Source organism: Colobus angolensis, unplaced genomic scaffold (genome assembly GCF_000951035.1).
Source record: "Colobus angolensis palliatus isolate OR3802 unplaced genomic scaffold, Cang.pa_1.0 Scaffold86, whole genome shotgun sequence".
NCBI lineage: Eukaryota > Metazoa > Chordata > Mammalia > Primates > Cercopithecidae > Colobus > Colobus angolensis.
Window position 1 is genome coordinate 11,911,584 of NW_012122487.1, and position 8,869 is coordinate 11,920,452.

An 8,869-nucleotide genomic window follows, 5' to 3' on the forward strand; every position below is an offset into this window, starting at 1 on the left:
AGTTCAAAACGTTGCTAAATGCTTACCTCAGAATGTTACAATGATTTCAAATTAACAATCTAATAACACAACTAGAGGAACTAGAAAAACAAGAAAAAACTAACCCCAAAGCCAGTGGGAAAAAAAGTAACTAAAATCGGAGCTGAATGGAATGAATTGAAACCCCAAAATCCATACAAAGAATCAACAAAACCAAAAGTTGGTTATTTGAAAAGATAAACAAGATCAATGGAACACTAGCTAGATTAACAAAGAAAAAGAGAGATCCAAGTAAGTACAGTAAGAAATGACGAAGTTGACATTACAACAAATCCCATTAAATATAAATGATCCTCAGAGATTGTTATGAACATCACTATTCATATGAACTAGAAAATACAGAGGAATTCCTGGAAAATAGATAATAGATAATATAATAGAGAAAATAGATAAATTCCTGGAAACACACAGTCTCCCAAGATTGAATCAGGAAGAAACTGAAACTCTGAACAGACCAATGTCAAGTTCTGATACTGAGTGAGTAATATAAAATCTACCAACCAAAAAAGCCCAAGACCAGATGGATTCACAGCCAAATTCTAACAGACATACAAAGATGAGCTGGTACAAGTCCTACTGAAATTATTACAAAAAATCAAGAAGGAGGGACTCTTCCCTAACTCAATCTATAAATTCAGCATTACCCTGATACCAAAATCTAGTAAGGACACTGGTGAAAAATCTGGTGAAAAATAAAAAAATCTGGTGAAAAATGAAAACTACAGGTCAATATTTCTGATGAAAATAGATACAAAAATTCTCAACACAATACTAGTAAACCAAATCCAACAGCACATCAAAATGTTTGCCATGATAAAGTAAGCTTTATTCATGGAATGCAAAGTTGGTTCAACATATACAAATCTGGGTTGAGTTCAAGATGGCTGACTAGAAGAAGCTAGTGGGTGCCACAGTCATAGAGAAAAAACAAAGTGGCAAGAGAATACTGACTCTTCAAGTGTATTGTTTAAGGAACCACATCAGATTTTATCAAGGGAGGAAGAAGACACATGGAGAACAAAGAATAGCAAATCTAGTCAGCTGCCTACATGGGCCTGGTGCAGAGCCAGAAGAACCTCTCTAACATGAAGAAAGGGTGAAAGAGTAACAGCACTGTGAAATTTACACTTCCCACAAAGACCTTTGCAATCCTCAGAATGGGAGAGAACCACCTCCGACCCTCACAACCCCCAACAGGCCTCTAGACTGTTAGTGAGAGCCACTGGGAGTTTTTGCAGTATTACTCAAGACCCCAGGGAGCCCCACAGTCTCTATTACTCTGAAGCAGCCTTGCACTAGCTGCCAAGGCACCAACAGAGGCCATAGTTGTGGTGCTGGGGAAGCAGTCAGACTACTCCACTCCTCCTTGCCAGACAAGGCTCAGCTTCTACTTCCAGAGCAGTGGCTCCAGTCTCTGAACTCTGCCAGCAATCACAACTCTATCCTTGGGAAACACCCAGGCAGCAGACTGGTCAACTCCACCAAATCTTGCTGCTGCTAGCTGGGTAGGACCCATAGACTTTGGCTTCCAGAACAGCAGACTCACCCCTTCCCGAACTCTGCTGGGGGACATAGCTTTGTGTTCTGCTGGGAAATACCCAGATGTTGGATCACCCTTGATGCTGCTTAACAGTTCAGACTTGCTGTCTTGGACTTCCAGGGCACTGGCCCTGGCCCCACATGGACTCTGCTGAGGGACACAGCTCTATGTTTCCCATGAGAACACTTGAATGACAGACCATACAACTCTACCCACCCTCACTGCTCCTAGCCAGGAGACACTCATTGGCTTGGGCATCCAGTGGAGCAGCCCTATCCCTGCCTAAACTCTGTGGGTTGGCGAAGTTCTGTATTTCCCCAAGAAACACCAGGAGAGCTGTTAGTGCCACTCCACTCACCCTCACTGCTCCTAGCTAGGCAAGACTCTCTGATTTGGGCAGCACCCAACAAGAGAGGAGCTCCAACTCCCAGAACACTGAGAAGAGTGAGACATCCAAGTTCGTGGACATCCATCCTGCAGGGCTGGTCTGGGAAAGGTATGCCTTGCCTGCCAGCTGCCATTTCTGTCTGAGGGGGTCCTGTGGCCCATAGCACCTAACAAAGGAAATGCAGTCACAGCACCAGTGATTGGAGGGGGCTTCCCCTAGGTCCTGGAGTAGACCTAGTTAGGAGGATCATCTTTCTGCCTACCATTACATAATACTACTGTGAATATTCTGAAATACAAAAGGGTTGCATGGCTGAGAATGAGCCTATCTGGTGGCCATCGCTCTTAAGCACCATCTACCAGATTGCAGCCCAAATTACATTACAACAAACATTTTGCCACTATACAGTGCCTATATTCAACATCCTCAAAGAAAAGAAATTCTAAACAAGAAATCCTTAAGGGAATATTAAATATGGACACAAAGGACTGATACCTGCTACCCCAGAAGCATCCTTAAGCACATAGTACAGAAAAAAATATAAAGAAATTGCACAATCAAGTCAACCAGCTAACAAAATATAGCCACTATACAGTGACTATATTCAACATCCTCAAAGAAAAGAAATTCTAAACAAGAAATCCTTAAGGAAATATTAAATATGGACACAAAGGACTGATACCTGCTACCCCAGAAGCATCCTTAAGCACATAGTACAGAAAAAAATATAAAGAAATTGCACAATCAAGTCAACCAGCTAACAAAATGGTGACTGGTTCAAAATCTTACATATTAATATTAATTTTGAATGTAAATGGTCTAAACCAGTGGTCCCCAATCTTTTTGGCACCAGTGAGAGGTGAAGCCAGTTGGAAGTCCTGAGTGGAGTGGGAACTTGGAGAATATTTCTGTCTAGCTAGAGGAATGTAAATGAACCAATCAGCACTCTGTCTAGCTAAAGGATTGTAAATGCACCAATAAGCACTCTGTAAAATGGACCAATCAGCACTCTGTAAAATGGACCAATCAGCTCTCTGTAAAGTGGACCAATCAGCAGGATGTGGCCAGAGACAAATAAGGGAATAAAAGCTGGCCACCCAAACCAGCAGTGGCAACCTGCTCGGGTCCCCTTTCACACTGTGGAAGCTTTGTTCTTTTGCTCTTCACAATAAATCTTGCTGCCACTCACTCTGTGGGTCTGCACTACCTTTATGAGCTGTAACACTCACCGTGAGGTTCTATGGCTTCATTCCTGAAGTCAGTGAGACCAGGAACCCACTGGGAGGAACAAACAACTCCAGACGCGCCACCTTTAAGAGCTGTAACACTCACTGCGAAGGTCTGCAACTTCACTTCTGAAGTCAGTGAGACCATAAACCCACCTGAAGGAAGAAACTCTGGACACATCTGAACATCTGAAGGAACAAACTCCGGACACACCATCTTTAAGAGCTGTAACACTCACCGCGAAGTTCCACAGCTTCATTCTTGAAGTCTGCAAGACCAAGAACCCACTGGAAAGAATAAATTCAGGACACACCAGCAAGCAGTTTCATGGAAGACAGTTGTTCCATAGTTGGTGGGATGGAGTGGTGATTTCTGGATAAAACTATTCTGCGTCAGATTATCAATTACTTTCTCATAAGGAATGTGCTACCTAGATCCCTCACATTCACAGTTCACAATAGGGTTTGTACTCCAGTGAGAATCTAATGCCTCCATTTATCTGACAGGAGGCAGAGCTCAGGCAGTAATGCTCACTTACCTGCCACTCACTTCCTGCTGTGTGGCCTCGTTCCTAATAGGCCACAGATTGACACATGTCCACAGCCTGGGCATTGGGGACCCCTGGTCTAAATGCCTGACTTAAAGGCATAGCGTAACACGCTTGATAAAAATGCAAGAAACAATTGTCTGCTGTCTTCAAGAGACACAGTTCACATGTAATGACAGCTGCAGGCTCAAAGTAAAGGGGTGGAAAAAGATCTACCATGCAAATGGAAAACAAAAACATAAATAAATAAATAGAAGGAGTCATGAATCTTATATCACATAAAACAGATTTAGACCAAAATCAATCAGAAAGAACAAAGAAGACCATTACATAATGATAAAGTGTTCATTACAACAATAAGACTTAACTATTCTAAATATATAGTCACCCAACATTGGAGCACCCAGATTCATAAAACAAGTTCTTAGAGACCTACAAAAAGACTTGGATAGCCACACAATAATAGTGGGAGACTTCAATCCCCACTGACAGCATTAGAAAGATCATCAAGGCAGAAAACTTACAAAGAAATTCTGGACTTAAATCCAACACTTGACCAACTGGACCTAATAAAGATTTATAGAATAATCCATCCAACAACTACAGAATATACGTTCTTCTCATCCACACATGGAACATATTCTAAGATCAACCATGTACTCATTCATAAAGCAAGTCTAAGTTTTAAAAAAATAAGAGTCATTCCAAGCATGCTCTTAGACCACAGTGGAATTAAACAGAAATCATTGTTAAGATCTCTTGAACTACACACACACACACAAATGGAAATTAAACAACACTCAAGAATAACTCTTGAGTGAACAATGAGATTAAGGCAGAAATATAAAATTATTTGAAAGTAATCAATATAGGAGCACAGCTTACCAAAATACCTGGTATGCAGTTAAAGGACTGTTAAGAGGAAAGTTTAGAGTGCTAAACACCTATATCAAGAACTTAGAAAAATTACAAATAGCAATTTAACATTGCACTTACAGGAACTAGAAAAAGATAAAAACAGCCCTTAATCTAGCAGAAGAAAAATTGATAATTAAAACTAGAGTAAAACAGAATGAATTTAAGACACACAAGTCCAAACAAAAGATCAATACAACCAAAAGTGTTCTTAAAGAGAATAAGAATGATTAATAGACTGCTAGCTAGATTTAAAAAGAGAACAAAAAAGAATAACCAAATAAGTGTAATTAGAACTGACAAAGATAACAATACTACCAATCCCAGAAAAACATAAAAAATCCTAATAAGCTATTATGAAATGAAGAGTTCTATGCAAATAGAGAATCTAGAGGAAATGAGTAAGTTCCTGGGAATACAACACCTTCTAAGATTAATTCAGGAAGACAGTGAAAATCTGAATAGACCAATAACAAACTCTGAAATTGTATCAGTAATACAAGGTCTATAACAACAACAACAACAACAAAAAACCCTTGGACTAGATGGATTCACAGACAAACTGAACCAGATTTACAAAGAAGAACCAGTCCTACTGAAACTATTCCAAGAAATTGAGAGTAAGTGCTTCTTCTTAAATCATTCCACAAAGCTAGCATCACCCTGAAACCAAAATCTGGCAGAGATATGATCCAAAAAGGAAACTTCAGGCCAACATCCCTGATGAACATAAATGTAAAACTCCTCAGTAAAATATTCACTGGCAAAGTAAATCAGCAGCACAACAAAGAGTTACTTCACCATGACGAAGTGGGCTTCATTCCTCAGATTCAAGGTTGGTTCAACACATGCAAATCAATGTGATCTACCACATAAACAGAATTAAAAGCAAAAACCATATGACTATCTCAATAGATGCAGAAAAAACTTTCATTAAAATCCATTATCTCTTCGTGATAAAAGTGCTCAATAGACTAGACACTGAATGAACATATCTGAAAATAATAATAGCCATCTATGGCAAGCCCACAGCCAACATCATACTGCATGGGCAAAAGCTGGAAGCATTCCCCTAGAGAACTAGAACAGGAAAAGTATGCCCACTTTCTCCTCTCCAGTTCAATTTAGCCTGGAATTTCTAGTCAGAGAAATCAGGCAAAAGAAAGAAATGAAACGTATTCAAATAGGAAAATAAGAATTCAAACTTTCTTTCTTTGCTGTCAACAATTATCTGCTTAGAAACCGCTAATGACTCAAAAAAAAAAAAAAAAAAAGCCTACTGGAACTGATTAACTATTTTAGAAAGGTTTCAGAATACAAAATCAATATACAAAAACTAGTAGCATTTCTATATACCAATAATGTCCAGGATGAGAGTCTAATCAGGAACACAATCTCATTTACAATAGGTATTAAATCAATGAAATACTTACAGATACAGTTAACTAAGAAAGTGATAGATTTCTAGAAGAAAAACTACAAAACATAGCTGAAAGAAATCACACACAACACAAGTAAATAGAAAAACATTCCATTCTCATGAATTGGAAGAATCAATATTGTCGAAATGTTCTACAATCCAAAGCAATTACAGATTCAACATTATTCCTGTCATACTACCAACATCATTCATCACAGATATTTAAAATAATTCTAAAATTTATATGCCTGCATAGCAAAAGGAATCTTAAGCAAAAATAATAAAGCTGGAGGCATCACATTACTTGACTTCAAACTATAAGGCTACAGTAACCAAGACAGTATAGGAATTTTTAAAAACAGACATATAGAACAATAAAACAGAATAGAAAACTGGTAAATAAAGCCACACAACTACAACCATCTTATCTTCAACAAAACCAACAAAAACAAGCAATGGGGAAACGATTCCCTATACAACAAATGGTGCTGGAATAACTGCCTAGCCAGACACAGAAAAATGAAACTGGACTTCTACTTTTTACAACAGACAAAAATTAACTTAAGACAGATTAAATATTTACATGTAAGATCTCAAACTATAAAAATTCTAGAAGAAAATCTAGGAAATACTTTACTCAACATTGGCCTTGGCAAAGAATTTTTAACTACATCCCTAAAAGCAATTGCAAAAAGAAAAATTGACAAGTGAAAGCCATTTAAACTAAAGAGCTTCTGCACAACAAAAGAAACTTCTAATAGAGTAAACAGACAACCTACAGAAAGAGAGAAAATATTTGCAAACTATACATCCAGCAAAGGTCTAACATCCAGAATCTATAAGGAACTTAAACAACTAAACAACCTAAAAACAACCCCACTGAAAATGAGCAAAAGACATGAACAGACATTCCTCAAAAGAAGACATGTAAGGAGCCAAGAAACATGAAAAAAATGTTCTACATTACTAATTATCAGAGAAATGCAAATCCAGACCATGATGAGATACCATCTCACACCAGTAACAATGGCTATTACTAAAATTTAACAGATATCAGATGCTGGTGAAGCTGTGGAGAAAAGGGAACACTTATTTTGGTGGAAATGTAAAGTAGTTCAGCCACCTTTGAAAGCAGTTTGCAAATTTCTCAAAGAACTTAAAACAAAATTAGTGTTTGTCCCAGAAATATGATTAATGGGTATATATCAAAAAAATTAATTGTTCTACCAAAAAGACACATGCATGCAGTTTCATGTTTATCCCAGTGCTATTCACAGTAACAAAAGCACAGAATTAACCTAGCTGTCCATCAAATGGAGGGAATAAAGAAAATTTGGTACACCATGCATCACTATACAGCCACAAAAAGAGTGAAATTGTGTCCTTTGCAGCAACATGGGTGCAGCTGGAGGCCATTACCCCAAGCTAATTAACACAGGAACAGAAAACCAAATTGTGAGGACTAACAATAGTGATGTCTTTCACAACCTGATAACAAGGAAACATCAATCCCACCCATAGCCTCAACAGAGCATAAGGGCCCTAACTGCATCAGAGCTTAGCAGCCCTAGGTGCATCCATCCCCAGCTGGAAACTCTCCAACAGTCCCAACCAGCCAGCACTTCCCCAACCCCTCCCCTATAGAAACTTTATGATAAAAATCTCAGCTTGTAAGTCAGACTACTGACTGGGATCCCTCACAGGCTTATTCCTGAGAATAAACCTGTTTGACTATTGAGATGATGCCTCCTGTCTCTCACTCTCTTCCTTTGTGCTTTCCTATAATTTGGTGCCAAAACCCAGGACAGGGTCTGGGTTTCATAGCAGAGAGGTTTCTCTCACAATTTCCTGCTCCTAGTCCCATCTGAGAGAGCAGTAGCATTGCCATCTTGGGCAAACACCACCATTTTAAAGTTCCCCTTGGTCAAAAACCACCTAAATCCGAAGGGCATCAGCCTAATGACTAAGGTCAATATGACCATAAACCACAAATGACCTCTCCACCAGAAACACTCCCACCCTAAGATAAACCCCTTCCTGACCAGAGACTTTCCAACCCTAAAATAAACTTCTCCACACGAAACATTCCAAGCCTGTGATAAGTTATCTTGCCTTGAAATCTCAAACACTCTTAATCCGTAAGAGAGAGTGCTCCTGACAGAAATCAGCCAGAAGCCCTCTCTGGTTTATTTGCCAAAATAAACCCTTCTTTGCCTGCTGAGACACATTTTGTGTTTCTTTCCTCTTTCTTTAACTCTTACATTTGGTGCCAAAACCCAGGATGGGTATTGGGGTTAGAGGCTCTCTTGCAACCCAGGAAGCAGTAGGCAGTGGCAACTCATCACGCTGGATCCTGAAAGTCTCTGGCCACCTACCCTGTCTTGTATCTGACTTCACTTTTCAAGTGATTTGCATGAGGAGGAAAACTAATCTGAAGGGGACTGCAAGGCTCAGGTTGGGGCTACTCCCCAGTGGGTGCTCAAAACTCTTAGGTCCCTCCAGCTGCCCGCAATGGGTATTTCACTCTCTCCACTCCTCCTCCATCCTCCCTTCTTTCTCTCTCTCTCTCTCTTTCTCTCTCCCTCTCTCTTTCTCTTTCTTTTTCTCTCTGTTCCTTGTGCAGCTCCAGTCCAGGAGGCCATTTGCCAATTCCAATAGGAACATCTAACATTGGACACTAACCCAGCTGATTGGTGAGATATGCCCACCCCTGCCTTTCTTGCAGAACTCAGCAAAGTCAGATCTACCATCCCAGTCCTCAGAAGATCAGTGGGACTAAGCTAGAAGAAATCT